We start from the raw sequence: 22,794 nt of genomic DNA, 5'->3' as shown, positions 1-22,794 counted from the left end.
CTGTTATGTGTTTGGTGTTTACACAAGTTATAGCGCATCCTACTTCATATACAAGTTCATATGTCAATCCTATAGTTACCTGGAATACCAAAATTGATCAAAGATAATAAGATCACATACTTGTCACTTGCAAACCAGCGTAGCACTGTTGTCTCTAAAAGGAGCTAGGTTGACTAAATTAAATATAGACATCTAAATCTTGGAGATACAAAGTTATGTGAAATGATTTGCATCCCATGCTTTTAAAATCAGAAGGATTAATATGGTGTTTGTAATTTTGGGGGCTTCACTGAACAGCTATTGCAGCTACTACACAATTTATTTTCAGGAAACTGTGACTCACATAAAAGAATAACTGCAAAAAAATTGAATTCAAGTGTATTCTCACTTTTTACATATTCCATGTATTTTTTAGCTTATTCATGTAGCAGTTAATTTGCCATTGAAGACTGACAGTCATGCCAAGCTGAGCAAAATTATCATTTAATTCCCCACTATGAAGTTCTCTGCGAGAACAAACAAGTGTCTTTTTTAAGGTTTGTGTGGGGAATAATGTTAATAGATAGGATTTGACTATTTCTTCAAGAACAGTTACAGGGAACAATTTTCAAGGGTCTAGTCAGCAGTTTTTATTAACAACTACAAGAATCTTTTCTGTTTCTTTATTTTTGAAGTTTCAGGTTAAGCATAAAAAATGATGAAGCCAAAACACCAAAAAAACCGTTGACCCTAAAAAAATGCAAAGTACTGTTGTGAAAAAGAGTAGTTTTTCCTTCAGCTTGATAGCCTGGCACTGTGTGGACTATTTGTACCAATACATTCACAAGTACTTAGGGCCTTTTCAAAGTTCAGAACCAAGAAATGAACTTGTGTGCTGCATGAATTTCTCAAGCGGTTCAATGTGCTTTACTTCAACAAAATGTCACAAAAAACCCACAATGATTCTAAAAGTGAAGATCATGCTGTGTTTGACTATTCTAATTTCACAAGAGATAGGTGAACTTAGAAAGGGTTGCTGGTTTTACAGGTTCTTAACTGACTTACCTTTTAAGTTGGAAATTGAGTTATGTAGATAAATTAAAACATTGTACCATTTATTTTTCTGTCTTCTGCAGGCTTAAAAATTAAAGCTGTACAAGGAAGGGCTTCATTAAAATTATAAAAGACCCCATAAGCTAGGAAGTAATTTCAGTATGCAGTATCTTGGTCTTGTGTATTTTATTTCATTGTAGTATAATATTATGTTATATTCATATACAGAATCTTTATTTTATTATGCAGTGAAATTAATATGTAAATACAGATACTTTCTGTGAGTGATACAATATATGTAAACACATATTAGTTAATATAAAATTTTTGAATGCTTTTAATGGGAAAAAATTATTTCAGAAATAATGAAGTTATATGTCAATTTTGACAATAATGTTCATTAAATGCTGAATTCTACCAAAAATATTTACCTATAAATAAAAATAATTTTTAAGATTTAATCACACATTAACATGCAAACAAGAACATTTTAAAGTCACTTTTGAAGGTGAAAGTTTGATTTTTCATTTTTTCATCTTTCTTTCTCCTTCTTTCTTCCCCTTTTTTGTCTCACTCCTGGTAGCACTGGGGAGAGAAATGATTTCTTTTTTCATGGTGACTTCCTTGGAAAGCATTATTACTCACTGGTGTACACCTGCAGTACATAACTGCCTAAGTGAAAGCATTTCCATCACAGTGTTCTTTCCCTGAACAGTGACTACCATAGAAAATTATTGATTTGCTTGGTGTATGATGATTCAGAGGTTAGACAGCTCAGAGTACAGCTGTTTTAGAACCTTTATGACAAATAAACTCAGATGTGATTCTGTAGATGACAAACATGCATTTTCTGCCCTCTAGTGAAATTATACTTTTTAGGTTTTGTATTTTGTTTGTACATAAATTATTTCTTTTTGACCCCAAACCAAAGAAATACAAATCAAGAAAAAAGAAGTAATTTTACAATTGTTACATATAATAAAAAAGCCTCTTTCCAGAAGATATTTGTCAAAAATATTGTTAGCACAGATACAGTTGTCTTGTTTTCCAGGTTTTAAGCAAATTTAAAAATATACCATCAAAAAAATAGAACCTCAAGCCTTATTTTGTTTTTATATAGCTCAGTGCTCAGTAACAGAAGCCAAATGTTTACAGGATTTCAGCATGAACTGTCATTTCTCTTTTGCATTTTTGTAGAAGTGTCCCAGACAGAACTAGTGCTTGAAATGGAGAGTGGTTTATTCATCAATATACTCACCTAGGATGGAAGGGAACCCAAAAGTCAATGTAAATCTTTCTGATTCAGAGACGAGGCTTGTTTCACACCAGTTGGGTAAATTTTGTGTAGGCTGTCTCCCAGACTTTGCAGGAGTGGTGCTGAATCAGGCGCAGCTGCCATCCATATGGTTATGCTCCCCTACTTTGAGTTTTATCACACAGGAAGAACAAGGCCAAGGCAGGAGTTCGCACCTGCAGCTAGGTACAGGCACTGCAGTTGCTGTCTCTGTGTGTCTCTTGCATTAGGAGGCTATCTACCAGATTTACTTTCTTGGCAGGCTGGCCAGAAGTATCTGAGATAGAAACACCTTGAGAAACTAGAGAAGCTGCAAAACTAGGATTAAAGGAGCTACATACATTCAGTCGATAAATGTTGGGTTTAAGGTTAAAGATGTCAAAAGGCTCTTTAAGCTATTGCTAAGTCCTCATCTGGTCTCAAATCTCTCTTCCAAATCATGCAAAAGAGAGACATAGGTCAGTGTCTTCCATAAGCCAGCTGAGTGCTCTAACCCTTGTGCTATTAATTCTTCATCATATTGGTTTTTTCGAAGTGCCTTTCTGATGTAGTGCAAACCCAAAATTTTTAATGTAATAATTGTCTTTTTGAAAATGGAATGCTTGTTTTCAAGCCAATCCATACTGAAATGATGATGTAAACTTTAAAATGAAACGAAAGCAAAATATTCAGACTTTAGGTTTGGAATGCTTGTTCCTATCTTTCAAAAACTGCTTAACACCAAGATTATTAAAGCCTTTGTTTTTGCAATAGCATTTGGCGTGACTAGGTCACACAATTGTAATTATCCTGAAAGAGAGAGGAAAATACATAAAGCTGATAAATCTCTATAAGACTTTACAGGGCAAACAGCTGAGGTCCATAAAACTTCAATTCAAAAAGGTCAGAAAGACAGACAGAGCAATTCAGAGCCACACAAATCACCAGTTCTTCCCATCGTGCTCCATGTCCTAGGAGCAAGTGATTAATATAAATCTGAGCCTTTCTCTTTCGGTGATAAACAATAATAAACTATTCAGCTCCTTCCATTAATATTGTAGTGGTGCCAATTTTGATCCCAGGGGAAGCTATAAAAGTGTAGTGAGGACAGATGAGAGTACCCTCCTCGTGCCATTGCAGGAACACTCATAACAGACAAATGTCTGATGACTGCAAAAGGGAGCAGGAGGGAAAGCAGCTGTAACAAAAGAACACAGGCGGAAGATCCAGGTTTTAGAAGAGAAAGACAAACTCTAGTTGACTGTGGAGGGAAAGTCTATTGCACAATTCAGGGTGGCATATTTTCTCTACCTTGTCAGTAATCCTGAGATGAGCTTTCTCTTCCATGTCATATACTACAGAACCTGCCTCACAAGATTTCTGACATTCAGTCATCACAGATATCAAACACAAATAAAAGTAAACAAAAAGATCAGTACCACATAAAACTCAACAGACCTTCCCAAATATAATAAATACACTCTCAGAAATGTAATTCTCATTACCACTCATTATGGTGTCAGTAAAGGGTCATAGGATCATAGCAGTCCCTCACATGGAGAATCAGAAACCTCTGTCAGGTTACAATAAAATGCCTGGACCTTCATGCTGTCCTCATTGAACAGTATGAAAACAGTAATTAAAATACTTTTTCTGTAAGTATTTTTAAATTGCTATTGCAGTATTAAAGTGTTAAAAGTATTTAGTAAAATTCCCATGTGTATACATCTCAGTGAAAAACAGTAAAGACCTCAAAATGGTAGTGTGATGGGTTTATGGATTGTGGAGCTGATTTCAGGTTACTAGAAACCAGTAACGGCTAATGTATTTTTACCAGCTATGTTCTTAAATTTCTTTGCAAAATGTACTAAGGGGTTCTTTTCTTCTGCTTCTTCTTGAACGATTTATTTTTTTAAGAAAAAAGCAAAAGAAAGCCAACTGTAAAGCAGCAGATAATTCTTGTCAATTCTGTTAAGATTGTATCAGCATGTTTGGTTTATAGTACATAGTTTTCTTTTGCAGTTGCATTTGCCCCTAGTGTATACATTCTCAGCAAAGCAGGCTCCCTCAATTATTAACTCTCTGACTGTGAGCCTTCTGAATAAAATACATCTTTCCCTAAGCAGTGCCTCAGCAATGAGTATTTATTTGTGCCACAGAAGCCTTGGTGACTTCTAAGTACTTAGGTCAACAAATGCTTTGAAATTCTATGTTTTTGTTCACTCTAGACTTTCTCTTTATTCACAAAAAAAAAAAGTCCAAACAGAATAAAAAGCTTAAGGGGCAGTAGGGGAGGAGAGATAAGGAGGTGGAATAAAGAGGAAGTCAAGCCTTTATTTTTTTATCTTTACCTTGGAGTGGACTTCTCTGATTTGCCTTTGTATTTTCCTTTGCCAGACATTACAGGAGGGACTTGCTTCCTCACTGTGTACTACTACTGAAATATTGTTATCTGTTAGCTTTGGACAACATAAAGAATAATATACAAATACAAATAAAATTATGCTGGAAGAAAAAAGAGGACACAATGTGGACCTAAGATACAAGATCCATTGATTATTCAAAGAGCATATTACTCCCGATATTACTTGGTATTACCTGATATTGGCTTCAAATGTTTTATTTTACTTCACAGTTCCTGTTCTATTTCTGCAGAGTTTGTGTCAGCCTTCAGTCCTCTAATGGAATATTTTAATTTCTTTCTCAGCAAGACTAAACTCCTCTTGTGTGCAACATCATCTTAAACGCAGAGAGAATACTCTAACCAGTAGGAATGTATCAATTTTGTATATAATCTGTAACTGAAGATTAACGAAACAGTGTCCATTAATTTCAAATAACAAACTAAAAATACTACATTCAGATAAAGAACCAGTGCAGATGGGAACATCTCTCAATTCACTGTAGAACTGACTCTTCACTCCACTACATACCTAAGTGCAGAAATTTGAAGTGAGAACAGGAGGGAATGAGATTGAGCTTCAGCGTCTCCCCTCCAGAGACTCTGCCTTGATCTACTTCCCAGTCCTTTGCTTCCTAACTGAAAGACTTAATCTTTACCTCCCCATCTCAGTCTTTCCCTTCATAGTCCATAATAGAATATGTTTCCTGACACTGGGTCACTGCAGAAATACTTCAAAGAAATTAAAATACCCATTGTCACTTTGAGTAGAGTCTGCTGCCCTGGCTCTGAAACCTTCAGGCCAAAGCGAATTGAGATTGGATTAACCCTTACTTACTCTCTCAGCAAGACAGTAATAAACAAACCACAAGAAAGATATATTTTTTTCCAAGGGAATTAAGATCCTGAATTCTGAAAATTATATTGATAAGCTTTCATTTTATGTTGAGGGGCTCTACATTTTTAATATGTAGACATTAAATATCTGCTATTGATAAATTTGCAAAATATAAGGTCCCAAAATTTAGAGCTACTAGAAAGTAGGTATGTACAGATATTTGTTTGAGCTTTCAGGTATTTGCTTGAGTTGACTGCATGTAAATCATCCTAGATTATCCTATTGCATCATCAAATCCTGCCAGTCTACAACTACAATACATTCCTCTTTTTATTTAATACATGATACACAGAAATAAGCAAAGTTAGGACCTTCTCATGTATACAAACAGGGATATTTGCTTTTGGGTTACCTTTTCCCTCAGTACCTGTTAAAGTTTTGTAAGCTAGTATTACAGATTCATATTAAAAGTTTAAATTCACTTATTCTATCTAGTTGCAGTGTCTATGTGACACTCCTTGAAGAATATTTTCTGATGGGGTAGATTTGTATTAATGAAAAATACAAAAATGTCCATACAAAGTCAAAGCAAGATGGCCATGGCGATTCCACCTCTGCTTGAACAAAATGGAGATAGAGTAATAGTCCTGCAGATGCCCAGAGGATGGCTCCTTGTGGCACTGTATTCTCTTCCAAAGGGAGAGAAACTGCTTGAGCAGGGCAGGGTATTGGGATGTGCAGCTTGCATACAGGGCAGTGGCCAAGGTGAGAAGCAAGGGTCACAAAATGTGCTTTCAGCCCCTGCAGCAGTTCCAGCTGAATTACCAGCTTAGATGATAAATTCAAAATGGCAGACTTCATATAGCAAAGTTTTATGTCACTTATGATACAGATTACTCAGATTTAAAGTGACAATACAAGATTCAGGAGATAATAAAACTGACAAAATGCATTACTGAAACACACTGAAAGCACCTACTTTAGTGACTTATTTCTCTTCTATGAAATCAATGGGCAAACTCCCACTGAACTAAAGAGCAGAAAGAGCCCTTAATGCTTTAAGTTAAATGTTACTTAGGATGGGGAAATAGAGTGATAAAGTGCCTTTCACACTTCTCCTTCCCCCACAACCAAATTCTGTATCACTCCATTCATCATGCCAGAAAAACAGCTTAGAGAAATAACTCTTTTGATTAAAACTGAAAAAAGCACAGTGTCTTAAGTAGCCTGCTAAATCTCTACTTTTTGGGGAGAAAAAGAAAAAAAAAGATTTAGTTGTTATGCATGACTCAAATGATTCTCGAAATTGGAGAAGTGATTCAAAATATTTCTGGACCATTACTGTTAAAAGACTGCCTGGCTTTGTTAAATGAGGTTTTGCTCTTATTTTTATTCTTATGGAGCAAGTCAAATAATTAAATTCATAATTAAATTCATATTTCGTTCAAAGAATAGCCATTCTCAGGACTGACATTTCTTCTTGCTGGTTCAGAGACAATTAAAGAAAAAAAAAAATCCCTCCCCTTTTCTGCTCTATATTTAACCTTCCTATTTCACAACTGAGGTATTATGCTGATGTACCATGGGGAAAACAAGTTCAGTGTAAGTGGTTGCAAGATTATATGATATCTTTCCCAACTCCGATAATACAGAAACTCCAGCGATCTATCATCAATTTCTACTTAAATTAAAAAGAAATTAAAACAAAAAACCAAATTATCAGTTCATTTCAATTCTATTTGCTTTTTTTTTTTTTTCTGAAGGAAGATTTAAAGAAGGCAAAATTAGTGAATGTAATCATTTAGATTTTGAAGATTAGTTTAAATGTATTTGATGTTCCAGTCCAGAAACTAGCATTTTTTATGAAGTTCAGAGAAAGGACATGAACCTCTACAGACTTAATCTAAATCTTTACACATCACTGATATTTGCAGATGCTGTTTCTTAAACTTTAGTGGCACTTTTGTCACATTTTCACATACCAAACTCCTCATGGATTATCATTCTACAGAGATTTATTTATTTTGCAGTTGAATAGCAAAAGAGCTAAATACAGCTGGAAAAATGAAAATGGGAAATGTTATTACATAAAGGATTGAGTAAGTATGTAGTTATCTGCCTGGACATGTTTGTCAGCTTTGAACTAACAAAATATTTAGGAACAGTAACTCACTTGGCTTTCCTGTGCATTTATACAGACAAAAAGAGCAATTAGAATGGCAGGAAACACAAAATTGCTGTTGTTTTTTCTAAAGAACTCTTGGGTACTAAATGTTTTCTCACTGCAGTCCTGAGAAAGTAGGAATGGTAAGCATTTGAATGAGATGTGAAAGCTGGGCTTAAAGGAGTGTCAGGAAAATAACAATTTCTAAGTGGGAGGGATAGCAGGCTAAGGAAGCCACAGACAAACTCGATGAATTAGCACCAGGTATGTGCACCAAAATGTTTTTAATTTTTAACTGAAACATGCAAAAACACCTTTATCTGATTGTTTAGGTATTTATTAAAAAAAAAAAAAGTGGATCATTATGATAGTTTTCCCTGGTTTCTACATTCATGAGTGTAGTCAACATGAGAGAACACTTCACTAAATACTGTATTTGTCAGAAATAGGCTGATGAATTAGCTAGACCCTTAATCCCCATTTGTAAATTTATGTAATGTATGAGACTATACCATATTAACTCTTAAAAAACAGAAACTCAAGCCTGCAGGATGATACAGGCTTGATATTAAAAGGTGTCTGACTGCTGCTTCCTCATCCCTGCTCATCTTTTCTGTTCAGCAATTTTAATGGCTTCATATATTGTAATAAATTCCAGATGGGCTCCTTTTTCTCCCTGGGAAAGGCTTCTCTTCATTACTTCTGAAGGTGACTCAGTATCCTCTCCCTAGTACTAAGATATTCTTTTTTCCTCCTAGAAGCCTGCAAGTCTCTAACAAATTCCCTGTTCTACCATTTAATACAAAACTTCTCCCAGTTGAGCATGTTGTTTTGCTCTTAGGGAAGTGTAATTTCTCCCAACCTTGACTCAGTAAAAGGCAGTGAAGGCAAGGCAACCAGGCAGGTTTTTTCCTTAACTGTCTTCTTCCTTCTAACAAAGTATGCAATTACAATATGTGTACATACAACTATGTATACACATAATGGTATATATGTACCTCATAATTGATAGTTGATCAGTTTTACCACTCATCCTTACAAACAATATCTTAACCACCTGGGGGGAAAAAAGAAAGGAAAAAAAAAAAACTAAAGGAAAAAAAAATTTACTTACTAATATTATGACCTAAAAAGTAGTAAACACTTTGGCTGGGTTCTTTAGGATGGATTTGCAAAACAGAAAAATGAGACATTTTGAAAGTAAATCTCTTCAACTTCTTTATAATGCTTTAAATTTTGTCCCAAAAGTGGGGTCATTTACCCGGCGTGCGAGACGCCAGTATACACGCAAAGCAGAGGTATCTCATCCCATTTCTTGTCTGCACAAAGATGGGGGCTAGGTGGTAATCCACAAAGCTAGCACACCTTATACCTAAACAGGCAAGCAATTTATACAGTTTAGATTTATAGATTTAGTTTCTAAAGTTATTCCCCCAAACTATTACTGGTAGTCACTTATCTACCACAATTTCTGTTGGGTTTAGCTGCTTCAAATTAAAGGTACAGTGTTCTTTTATTCTACAGCGCATGCCCAAGGGGGTGTAAGTCTTTTTGGTCTGGAATTGAGTGCCGCCTTTACCTTCCCCCCCAGTTACTGAAGATCTTTGCTGACTTCATGCCTATGAGCAATTACTGTAACAACTTTCACGCCTCCTGGGGTAGGATGTTCCTTTCTTACCAGTCTTTTAGTTGTTCTTCAGGGGCACAGTCCTTAGCAAGGCATGCATTGGTTATATAGAGGGTACCCTGTTTCACAAGACCCTCCTGGCCTTTTTTAGGTGGCTTAAGGACATCATAAGGGCTAGCAATATACTATTATTTTAGATGAAAGTTGAGTTTCTCACAGTGGACTCAAAAATCTGGAATTCTTACAGAAAAAAACCATCAAATTTAGTAAGCCTTCTGAAAAAAAAATCATTAATGTTGGCAAGACATATGATATAATCACTTTGGTCATTATGGGCCTGGCAAAAGGAAAGGGCATTTAGTGCCTGGGCCAAATAGGAGGGACATGGCGGGGAAGATGGTTGTAAGATATACCATTATGTCTCACTTCTGGAGTCTGATGAGCACAGCACATGCTCCTGCTCTATGCAGGAGCACTTCAGTTCACAACAGATGACCTTACACCAAAAAAAAAAGTAATTTACAACTCTGCTTCTATGTGCTCTAGAGGCACAGTTAAACCTTAGAAAAAGAGCAGGAAAAAGACTGACATGTGAAAGTTCTGAATCTGAGTCCAGTCAATAACCTCACATTTATCAACTTTCCCTAAGCTGCCAAGGTAGAGAGGGCATGCCAGTGAGAAATGACATGTTTCAAGGGGGGGCTCTACATCTTATAAAATGATGGAGCAGGGTTGCAAAATGCCTACAGTAAGTGCTGGCTAAGCATGAGGCAGGAAATACAGGAATCTGCTGCCAAGGCTCATATCCAGGGATGTGGAAGGAGAGGTGGAAAACCTGAGGCATTCCCCTGCAGCATCTCAGAGAAAATGGCCTATGGGAGTATTCATGTAAGTAAATGCTCCATAAATGTGGACAATGGTCCTAAAATCTACTCAATTCAAGTAATCACAGCAGAAGGAAATATCTCTGCAAATATTTTTTTCTGCTGTATCTGAGTTTGATTTCCTATGAACAGTAACATAACTTGGACAAAAAAATCTTAAGGCATTTTTCCTCCTATGGCCAACAAGCTTTTTACAAATAAAGCCAAAATTCACTAATTATTGCCATACAGAAGCATATAAATTCAGGCTCCCCAAAGGTACAGTCTGTCTCCCCAAAATGTGACAACAAGTACCATGGAAACAGTAGAAGTTATTACAAGATGCATAAGCATTGCTGTTTAATGAGCTTTGTTTTTACTTAAATACAGAGCTTTTGTACCATAACATTTTCTTCATCTTATCCTTAGCTTTTTCTCTCTCTAATTCTGTCACTGCTCTATTTTGTTTCCTCTCCAGGGGACATTTACTTTCATCAGAGCATCATTAATTAGAGTTTGTTTGTGGCATCAGCTGTCACTCATTATGAGATTATAAACTCCTGATAAAAGCATTTTTCCTCACTCCCTTCACAGCTGTTTTTTAAATCCTTAATGTGCTATTCATCCCTTGTTTCTTCCTAAGAAAATAAAGCAGTTGTAAAAATAAGGCTATTCTTTTTTCCCTAAAATGTGTTTTTTGAAGAATATATTGTCAGTCCCCCCTTACATAACGAAGCCTATTTTTGCCAAGGTACTGTTTCTTATGGAAGCAGGTGCAGATAGTTCTGCTGAAGAAGAAATATGTTATTTTATATTTGTGAAGCTGGAGAGAGTATCAAGAACACTCATGACACAAGAGTCAATGTAAACCAACAGTGAAAACTGTAGCATGATTTTTTCCCCTAGGTAATACAGCGTGAGACAGACCATGGGTAAGCTGAAAGTCGTCTTCTTACAAATAAAATATAGACATTCTTTTATATTTATATTGGTTTAATTAGTGCTTTTTCTGTGTGCCTAAAAGAAATTTAAATCCCCTTAGAAATAAAAAAAATAAAATTTGAACAACAGTCCTATTTTAGATGACAACTTGTTTAAGAACTGCAAAAGAAATCATTGCAAATGATGCAAATCTTGTCAGATGTGGTAAGATTACACATTTTATGGCCTGAATTACAATTATCCTAGTCTAAGTACTCCTCATTCTCTAACAAACTTTCAGTACGCTGGGTGTCATATAAGAACTAACTGGTGGGAGCATAAGTTTAAGTATGAAGAACATTAATACTTCTCTTTTTTCCTTTTTTTTTTTTTTAATCCAGACTTTTTTCTGTCAACTGTTAGCTATAATGAACTCAAGCTCTGAGCCTTGGCATTAACTGTGAGCCTAAATTGAAGATATAATTTGAAAAACAGCTTTTGCAAAATATCTAATGGATATGCAACATGTTGCCAGAGGACATGGGAGTTTGAAACAGAAGGGCAGGGCACAGCTGCCAGCCTGGAGTATTTCCTAATGAGCTGAGACTGGCATGTATTTTAGCACCTGATCTTTTGGCCACAATGACATGCCTCTTTTTTGAAGTGTGGTTTAGATCATAGATCACTCCTCTTTCACAGTTTTGCAATGCTGTGGAATTGCATTTCAAGAGAATAATGTACCAAAGAGTATCCACTGCTGCACAAAATGTTACGATTACTTTGGAGGAAAAGACATTTAATGGTGACATCTGTTCTCATATCAGATCTGAAATGCTATATTGATTATTCCTAACCAAAGCAAATAGATTATTCATGATTATCCAAAGCATACCATACAGTGTAGGGTTTTTTTTGTTGTTCATTTGTTTTTTTTTCAATCTGGATAACATGTTAACTTACTATATTTCTTGACCCTTTTGGGCCAACAGTGTATGAAAATGTTTCATGGAATTTATGAGGAAAATTTTAGTAAAAGTTTGAAAGTTTTTAGACTTTTCAAACATACAGTTTCAGGATTTCATACCTGCTAAAAGGGAAAGCCAGAAGAACTTTTATAAGGTTATTATAAAGCAACAAATCACATTTATTACAAATTATATTTTAGAGACAAGGGAAAAGAAAACTGTATTTTTAACTTGCAGAATGATCTGGATCTTGTGTCTTTTTGATGTATTCCTTGGACTGTTAGTTCAGGAAATACAATGGATAGACTGGTGGATTAATTAATAAGATCATATAAAATAAAAAGCAGACATTCCCAGACTCAAAGAGGCATGATATAATATAGCACCAAAAAGTAATTTCTCATAAGGGGTTTTGTTTGTTTCTGAATACTTTTCATCCTGAATTGTCTCCTTATAATATTCTACTTTGGATTATGTCTCATCAGAAACTAAAAGTTAAATCTTCCCAGCAGAAGAGTGTAAGAAGAGAAACAAATCTAGTCAATGGCTTTACACCTCAGTCCTGTTCTGCCTTATAGCTGTATCAGCTGTATTTCCTCCTCTCTGTTATATTGCATTTGTGGAGTGATGAGAATACTTTCCTCACAAAAATATTTGTGTAAACATGTAAATAAACTATTATAAAACTGTATGTTAGATGTTTCACAACAATCAGTTTACATTGGAGCTAAGAAGCTGAATATGATGGAAGACTGAACTTCTGCAAACTTCATTTTTTTAATGAGCTTTAAGGCCTATCATTTGTTTCCTGTCAGAACATTTTAATATAAATGTCTTCCTTCTAAGTGTACAATTTACACTTTTTTCCTGTTAATTTGTAATCCTAACTGTTCACTAGAAATTGCTATTTTTCTAGATACAGTCTGACAATACTCATCAAAGCAATATGACAAATAGTGACTTAACCCTTTCTTCCCTCACACACACAGACACACACTCATTGATACATCACATCTGAGTCAGTGACTCAGGCTGCAGAAACAGCAGTTTTCATTAAAGTCATTACAAAAAGCCAATGCTCAGCATTTTTGAAAGTCAACGCTGAAAGCCACCTACACTCTAAATGCTGTGTTGGCCTCAGAACTGCTTCTGCTTCTGATAAGGCAAAATCCGCAGCTCTGAAAGAGTAGCAGTGACACTTTCTCTGTGACATTTTCTGTTGTCTATATAGTGTGGCATCTTTGAATATGCTGGATTTTCTGAATGCCATTCATATGTGCTCTCTTCCACAAAATATCATTGCCTCAGACATTAGAAATTCTTCATTATGAATACCACTCTTGAAGCGCAGTACCTAACTTTAAATATTGCAGCTCTGTGTGTCACAATACCTAAATCTTTTTTTTGAATTCTAGCCACAGAAGATGAGTTTTACAGGCAAGGTCATAAAGTGAATCATGAAAACAGTCTTAATTCCAGTCTTAATTTCACTCTCAGCAGCAGGGAAGATACTGAATGCATATATACTGATAAATAAAGAGGGCAAAGAAGCAAATTTGAGCAATTGGATACCTGATCCTTAACACTACCAGCTAACTTGGTCCCTGGATTTATGTGGGACCACTCCAGCTAGCTAGCTTTCTCCAAGACTAGTCTGTAAGTTATTAATCAGATGATGCTTTCTGGCCTTATTGCCAGAATTCATTAACATAATCCTTTGTTATTATTAAGCAGCACAGAGGAATGGGATGGGTTTGGGTGGGGATGGGATCTCTGCTCCTGAATGACCAGTGTAAAACTAGCCTCAGTGGCTACTCATGAGACTGCTGGGCAGCGATTTCTGCTGTCTCCAGTAGCCCAGGGAAAAGAGAGAGTGAAGTACCCAGTTCCATCCACTTAGCCCAGTTGATTGACAAGCCACCTTCAACAAAGAGGACAAGGTCTTACTTGATGTTTCATACAATAGTGTAACTCTTTGATACCTGCTACGTAAAAGTTAAAAAAGCAAATCTAGCTACCAATGCTGTCTTTTAGATAGACAAAGTTAATCTTTGATAATTTGTCCATCGCTTTTGACATCAAGATTAATAAAGGAGTGCTATATTTGCAGTATTTTTAAAGGTTTCAAGGGCATAAAAAAGGAAAAATAGAGGCTGTCTTAATGTGATAGTGATGCAGGTGTTTGTTGATGAAATATTTAAGAGAAACCTAATCTGATGAAATACCGATGTAATTACTGCACACAAGTTGATTTTATTAACAAACTTTACACTGAGGCTGTACATCACTGACTATATATTAACGTTGTAGTAAAATATAAAATACAGCATAATTGTAGACTGTGTTAGATTGTTTAAAATTCACAACACAGCTTTTAGTCTTCACAGCCTGATATGTGGGCCAGCACCTCAACACCACTCCCATCCAGCCAGATTTCTCCTCAGGCAGATGCCTCAAAAGGAACAGAGATCACTTTAAGCATTTTTTGTGGTTTAGCCCCAGTAGGCAGCTAAGCACCACAGATCCAATCCCTCACTTCCCCACAGTGGGATGGGGAGGAGTTGGAAGGGTAAAAGTGAGAAGATTCATGGGTTGAGACACAGTTTAATAGGGAAAGCAAAAGCTGCACGTGCAAGCAAAGCAAAACAAGGAATTCATTCACCACTTCCCATCGGCAGGCAGGTGTTCAGCCATGTCCAGGAAAGCAGGGGTCCATCACGCGTAACAGTTATTTGGGAAGACAAGTGCCATCACTCAAAATGTCCGCCTTTGCTCCTTCTTCCCCCAGCGTTACAAGCTGAGCATGATGTCCTATGGTCTGGGATATCCCTTGGGTCAGTTGGGGTCAGCTGTCCCCGCTGTGTCCCCTCCCAACTCCTTGTGCCCCCCCAGCCTACTCACTGGTGGAGCACGGTGAGGATCAAAAAAGGTCTTGATGCTGTGTAAGCACTGTTCAGCAATAGCTAAAACATGGGTGTGTTATCAACACTGTTTTCAGCACAGATCCAAAACATAGCACCACACAAGATACTATGAAGAAAATTAACTTTAACCCAGCAAAACCCAGTGTAGCACTTAAACCACTCGCTTGTGCTTTTATCATCACTGTTGCAGCTGAATTGGACCCTACAGTCTTTGGAGTGTATTTAAGCCACATTCCTACCAATTTATTCCTACTGCTCCTACATGATGACCTTGCTAGGCATCCAGAGCTACTTCCCATCCTCGGTCTGACAGGATGCTTTTCTTTATTCGTACTGTTACTGCTGTCCTCTCTCCCCAGCATAGCAATGTCACTCTGCACTGCTCTATTCTGTGTATCTGTTGGGAAAGAGTTATATAGCACTGCCACCCAGGGGACAGGAGGCAGGCGAGCATCGGTCAATGTGTGCTTGTGTTCAACCATAGGCAAATCTGCCAGCGGAAAGCACATTCCTCTCACCAGAGGTGGCAGGGGAATGACTGAGTGACAGCCACTTTGAAGGATTTAGGAGCTGCCTAAAAATACAACTGTACCTGTTGAGAAAGACAGGTGTAATAAACTTCAGATAAAAAGTATTACTTGGGTAAATGGTGGTGAAATGGTGTTTGCCTATCACAATGTTTTTCTAAACTGCAGCAGGATTAATTTTTTTGGAGAATGATTATATTTCTTTTTGTTGTTGTTGTTGTTGTTTTGGTTTGTTTGGGGGGGGGTTGTGTTTTTTATGTGGTTTGTTTGGGGTTTTTTTTTTTTAAGAATTAAAATTCATACTTAGAATCCCATCCTTAGTTGTTTCTCAGAAACATTTGAAAACCTTAAGGTGCACTTACCTTGCTACCTTTTCTCATTTCATTTAAATATCTCTGACATAAGTACCTCTCTTTTCAGCCCTCAAAGCCTATGTTCAAAATAGCCAAAACAAAATTACATGTACAGATAAAAATCTTTTGTTAGGAATACCTGGGGAAAAAACAAAAAGCAAATCAAAACAAAAAATAAATTCAAGCATACAAGTCTTCTTCAGCACTTTTTCCTTCCCTCAGAATTAATCAGCCAAACTTTCAAGTGCTGTCAGTTTGTGATCAGGTTTGTTACACTTCGATAAGTCTTTCTCCAGAAATGTATGATGGCAGCCTACTCCTTGCTTATAAACTTGGTGCCTATTCATGCTACTAAGGACCTGGATTTGCACAGCTGTATTGTGAAGGGAAATACGTTGTTTATATTGGAAAGCAAGTGGGCTAGCTTCTGTTCTTGGGCTCACTCACAGCATGGCCTGGCTCCTATTCTGTGGAGCTTGCCTCTGCTCTGCTTTCCCTTTGCCCATTTTTCTCATCTATTCAATGGAAATAGTTCTGGGACTGGACTTTTCATACCTCAGTGGTGTCTAGGAGATTGCCAGCGTACACCCTGTCAACAAGAAGTTCAAGAGTTTCAACAACTGCATCTAGGCATGTGCCCAGTGACTCCCTGTTAAGAAGAAATGTGCCATATGGCAACATCTGACAGCCTGACCAACCTGTTCAACCCCTACAACAAAGTAGCATTTTCTGTGGGCCTGGTGCAAGCAGTGGATGTTGTTTAGCTGGGCTTAAGCAAAGCATTGGACACTGTTTCCCATAGCCCCCTCCTAAACAAACTGGCAAAAGTGGATGGGTGGTCTGCGAGATGGATGGGATATTGGCTAACAGGCCATAATCAGAGGGTGGTGATCAATGGTTTCTACTCAGGCTGACAGCCCAGGGATTGATACAGGGCCCAACATGGTTCAGCATCTTCATAAATTATCTGAAGGATAGGATTGAAAGCACCCTCACCAAGTTTGCTGATGAAAATAAACTGGCTAGTGAGGTGGACATGTCAGAAGGGAGAGCTATCTTACAGAGAAACCTGGACAGGCTGAAAAATTAGGCTAGCAAGAACAATAAGCAGTTTAACAAAAACAAGTGCAAACTCCTGCACCTGGCATTACAATCAAGGAAGCCCAGTACAGACTAGGATCTGTGTGGCTGGGGAGCAGCCTTGCTGAAAGGGACCTGGCGGTCCTGGAGGACAAGTTGAATATGAGCCAGCAGTGCACTGCTGCAGCAACAAAGGCAAATTGAGTCCCGGGCTGCCTCCATGGGGCCATTACTAGCAGAGAGAGACATGATCATTGCCCACTCAGAGCTTGTCAGGCCACACCTGGAGTACTGTGTCCAGTTCTGGTCTCCACAATCCAAAAAAGGCATGGACAGACTGGAGATGGTCCAAAGTAGGGCCACAAAGATGATCAAAGGGCTGGAGAACTTGCCCTGTGAGGAAAGACTGAAGGAGTTAGGTCTTTTGATCCTGTAGAACAGAAGGCTCGGAGGGACCGCATCACAGTTTTCCAGTACTTAAAGGGTGGCTACAGAGAGGGTGGAGGTTCTTTCTTCCCAAGGAGCCACGTGACGAGGATAAGAGGCAATGGGTGCAAGTTACACAGGGAGAGGTTTCATCCTGATGTAAGAAAAAAAATTTCACAGTAAGAACAATCAGTCACTGGAACAACCTCCCCAGGGATGTGGTGGAGTCTCTATCACTGGAGGTTTTCAAGATGTGACTGGACAGGGTGTTAGATAATCTCACCTAGGCTACTTTTCCCACAGAAGGTTGGACCAGATGATCTTTCAAGGTCTCTTCCAACCTGGGCTGTTCTATGATTCAATGATTCTATGATCTGGAGAAGGGTTATGCCTGCCTTGGAAAGCAAGTGAGGATGCTCCAGAGTAGAAGAGGGAAAGACTTCAGGATATAAAAAGGGGAAAACTGGAGAAGTTACTGTGAGGTGATGGAGTCTGCACCTCAAGAAGAGACTGTGGGATCACTGGGGGACAGAGAGGAGACAGCAAATTGCCTGGCCACAAGGACTGTAAGTAGGAACATCCTAGATACTGCAGGCAACCAAGCTCAGATTGCTGCAACTACAAGAGAAACAAAACCAAAACCACACAAAACAAAACCAAAAAGAAAAACCCAAAAGACCATGTTGATAGAAACCCAAACTGGAAATAAAGAGGTCATAGAATACAGAGGGGGAGCTGGTTGTTAATTCCTTAATTGTAAGTAATCCCATGAAGCTTTCTCTACACACCATCAAAGGAAAAAAAAAAAGGTTTACTGTTAAATTTTAGTAAACTTATCCATCTGGTACTTTAGAACTCTGTGTGTCTGGTGATCCTTTCCGAGGCATGTACATGCATACACTCACAGAGTGAACTAGATGACATCTGCTGGGCTTTCCAGATTGCTGGTTATATCTGTTCTGCTTCAGATCTGGCCCAAGGCATTGGCACAGCAGGAAAGATTGTGAAGCAAAGAGCAGGGTCCTGTGGGTGGATTTGTTTTGTAATGTTCGGTTTAGCCCTGTTCCTAGGAAATATGCTCGGAATATGCAACATTTTGCAATATGACAGATACTATGTTCTTTGTAAATAAAATACCAAATGGATTAGAACAGGTGTGTCTAATAACGTGAGACATGTACTAATCCAATCTCCAGGAAAAAAAAAAAGAAAATAATAAACAAGTCAAAAGTTCTATGGGGACATAGAAGAAGCACAAGATGTGCCATCAAAGGCATTATCTGCTTGTAACTATTAGAAGTTTGTTCAAAATCTCTCATGTGACAGCTGAGATAAAATATGTGTCCATATGTTTTGTTTACCTCTGGAAAATGAGAGCTTATCTTGGTTTGGTCTAGAAATAGAAACTGTAATCCAAGTTGCATTATTGTGACTTAGAAACAGAAAAACAGTAAATAAACAGCTGTGAAATATCAGCTATTCCATATTAACCTCTATACTTAATAATTTATTTTTCTGATTTCTGTTCCAGTGCCTGTGTATGTGAATAACACTCCTTTTAACAGCACTGAATTAATTTCCTTTGTAATTTCAGTAAGTATTGCTTTATAATTTTTCTATGCCACGAAAAAAAATAGATACCTATATTCTATATATAATTTATAATTTTGTACATAGCTTTCCTCTGATTTATTTTCACATAAAGTAAAATACTATATAATTTAGAACTCTGGTGACATTTATTTACATTCTAATTATTAGCATTCTCTTTGAACTCCCTGTAATGTTGTTTTTTTGCTTATTCTGTCATGGAACAACTGGTATTAATGAGAAACTAAGGGATGATGGTGAACAACCAGTATGAAACTACTAATGAAAAAGTATAAGGGCTGCTCTTTAAACATCCATACGTTTGATTTCCTATTTAAATTAGTGGATGAGGGAAAGGCTGTGGACATTGTCTACCTAGTCTTTAGTAAAGCCTTTGACACCATTTCCCACAGCATTCTCCCAGAGAAACTGGCTGCTCATGGCTTGGACAGGTGTACGCTTCGCTTCGTAAAAAACTGGCTGGATGGCCGAGTCCAAAGAGTTGTGGTGAATGGAGTTAAATCCAGTTGGTGGCCGGTCACAAGTGGTGTTCCCCAGGGCTCAGTATTGGGGCCAGTTCTGTTTAATATCTTTATCAATGATCTGGATGAGGGGATCAAGTGCACCCTCAGGAAGTTTGCAGATGACACCAAGTTGGAAGGCAGGGTCAATCTGCTTGAGGGTAGGAAGGCTCTACAGAGGGATCTGGACAGGCTGGATCGATTGCCCAGGGGCAATTGTATAAGGTTCAACAAGGCCAAGTGCCGGGTCCCGCACTTGGGTCACAGCAACCCCATGCAGGGCTACAGGCTTGGGGAAGAGTGGCTGGAAAGCTGCCTGGCAGAAAAAGACCTGGGGGTGCTGGTTGACAGCCGGCTGAATATGAGCCAGCAGTGTGCCCAGGTGGCCAAGAAGGCCAACAGCATCCTGGCCTGTATCAGAAATAGTGTGGCCAGCAGGAGCAGGGAGGTGATTGTTCCCCTGTACTCAGCACTGGTGAGGCCGCACCTCGAGTCCTGTGTTCAGTTTTGGGCCCCTCACTACAAGAAAGACATTGAGGTGCTGGAGCGTGTCCAGAGAAGGGCAACCAAGCTGGTGAACAGTCTGGAGCACAAGTCTGATGAGGAGCGGCTGAGGGAACTGGGGTTGTTTAGCCTGGAGAAAAGAGGGCTGAGGGGAGACCTGATCACGCCCTATACCTACCTGAAAGGAGGTTGTAGCAAGGTGGGGGTCGGTCTCTTCTCCCTTCTCCCAAGTAACAAGCCATAGGAAGAGGAAATGGCCTCAAGTTGTACCAGGAGAGGTTTAGGTTGGATATTAGGAAAAATTTCTTCACCAAAAATGTTGTCGAGAATTGGAACAGGCTGCCCTGGGAAGTGGTTGAGTGACCGTCCCTGGAGGTATTTAAAAGTCATGTAGATGTGGCAGTTACGGACATGGTTTAGTGGTGGACTTGGCAGTGTTAAGTTAATGGTTGCAGTCAATGATCTTAAAGGTCCTTTCCAACCTAAATGATTCTGTGAGTTCTGCCAAATGGCTATGGTGATAACAACTTTTTTTTTTTTTTAGTTGTTAGTTAATGTAAGAATAATCACAATATTCTCTAGTGAGAATTGTGACATTGTGAATTAGCATTTTGCTCTGCAGAAAATTAATCATTTTTCCTCTGTCCCTTATTTCAGCTGGATTCTGATCTCTATTATGTGCTTTTCACTGCACAATTTAGCTTTAAGGGATCTTTTCTGAGTTACTCTATCAATAGTCTTTTGAAAGTCTTATGCCATTCATTTCTTTCATCTACCACTTTATTGTGAACTGAGTATGAAAGACATGCTCAAAAAATTCTAAAATATTAGCAAACCCCATCTCCTTTTGAAATACTGTTGGCGCATATGTGAAGATAATCATGCTGTTTTACTTGTTTGTGATTTCAACCATTTTTCTGATTCACACATAAACCCTGGTGATCTCTGTCACATAGGCACACACAATCAAATCAAACAGGTGTTAAAAATCAGATTTATTCTTCAATAAAAAAGCTGGTTAGAGCTTGAATAACATTAGTAAACTACAGGCTCAGTGATGTAAGGGGAAATTAGTACTACACAGCCAACTTAAGAATTCTTAAGGTTTAGAAATGGTAACTCAAAATGTGCCTATTACTCACCTATAAGATAAGGGCTCCCAACTTGCAGGAGTTACCTTGGGCAGCATCCCAACCCAAGGGGAGAGTCCCCCACTGCAGACCAGCTGCTCTGTGGAGGACTGACTCAAAATGTCCTCCGACGGGGCCCCATTTATACCCTCGTTGAATCTGACCTGTGGTCATATATGGTCATTTTAGTCCCTACTGGCCAAGGGTCAACACTTCTTTATTCCTGACACGTGTACCTGCTGACTGGAACTTGATACCACTGTGTGGACTGGGCAGTTCAACTTCCAACCTGTAGGCTCTAGGGTTTTTTTTGTTTGTTTGTTTTTTTCCTCTCTTCCAAGGCCAGAGAAGTTTTGCTTTCTATCAGGGCGGGTGTACCTGCCACAATCTCTTACTCAGTTGATATCTAAGATGTAACCTTTTATTGTTTTACCTTTTAATTGTCTAGAGTAATAACTGCATTCAGAGACGAGGGCAAATCTTTCCTAACATCTTACTTCAAAAATTTTCAGAATTATATGGTGCTCAGACAAGAATTATGAAAGTGGTATTTTAGATGGAGGCCACTTTGAGACATTTAATCTCTGTTGTAATTCTGGGCCACAAGTTCCATTAAAAAATCTCAAGTAAAACCCAGTCTCTTCAGAACTGTATTGACCCTTTGGATTTATCATACAAGCCAAGTTCATCAGGCTGGTTCATACATGACTAAGCTTCATTTACCGATGGAAATTTGGCACTCAGAAGTGCAGTGTTTTGGTATCAGAAGTAGAAGTTCTGGGCATAAGTCGGTGGAGCTCAATGAAAGGTATCTGAGTTGAAAGTAGGAACTAATAACTACACCTATTTCAGTAAATTAAATAGTGCCACAATACTTTGTGGCACGCCAACACTTAATTGTCTCTACTGTTAAATTATTTCACAGTCCCTGGCATGGTTTCATTCTAAGGCAACTCTCCCTTTTCCAAAGACTATCTGAGCACAATTCAGGAGTGAGTATGGGGAAAACACTGTTCCCTCAAGTGTTTTTGGAGATGACTACTCTCTTATTACTACTACTTATGACTACTACTCTGTTATTCAGCCTCAGGGCCAGAGGGCAGTCATAGGCACACTGAATTGAGTAGTCTAGATGGAGACGCAGGCTCTCATTCAGAGATAAATATGTGCCTCCCCAAAACAACTCACCTTTTTCTTAGGTAGATGCTCAGGACTGCTTTAGCCTGCTATTTAAAAAGCAGTCTTTTTCTCCCCATTGATGATAAGGGAATTATAGGAAGACAAGGTCAGACATATCTAACTTTTAGGTGACTAGAGCTAGGTATAAGGAACCTTACCTGATCTCCGATTCTTCAGATTTCTGTAAAATATGCACTTTCACAAATCTGTTTTTTTAACATCTGCAACTGGTTCAGACTCTTTGTTCCTTTTTTTGAACTCTGAGGGAAAAAATGAAATTTATGGTTATGTACAATGAGCTCCTTATTTTTGTAAATTACTTTTGTATTTAATGCAAAACATTCTAACTTTGTAAACCACTGCACGAAGAGTTTATTATTCAGAGTTCTTGGCCTAGTTTTTAAGTGTTTCAATCATCATACTAAAGTGTTGTGTTGTGAAGATTAATAAAATAATACAGAATTTATAATGTATTA

The 22,794-nt window shown here is 38.0% G+C and overlaps 1 long non-coding RNA gene across 1 annotated transcript; it reads right to left on the bottom strand.

Moving 5' to 3' along the window:
- Positions 1–1,456: 1,456 nt before the first annotated feature.
- On the bottom strand, positions 1,457–22,556 carry LOC142039407 (uncharacterized). Its single transcript, XR_012652872.1, has 4 exons — positions 22,477–22,556; positions 21,152–21,303; positions 2,291–2,603; positions 1,457–1,617 (listed from the first exon to the last, which is right to left on the bottom strand). It is a non-coding gene; the product is annotated as an uncharacterized LOC142039407 (long non-coding RNA).
- Between the last annotated feature and the right edge of the window lie 238 nt (positions 22,557–22,794).

This window comes from Buteo buteo, chromosome 14 (genome assembly GCF_964188355.1).
Source record: "Buteo buteo chromosome 14, bButBut1.hap1.1, whole genome shotgun sequence".
In the NCBI taxonomy this organism is placed as follows: Eukaryota; Metazoa; Chordata; class Aves; order Accipitriformes; family Accipitridae; genus Buteo; species Buteo buteo.
The sequence above is the reverse complement of the archived record's forward strand: the minus strand, read 5'-3'. Positions and strand labels throughout refer to the sequence as shown.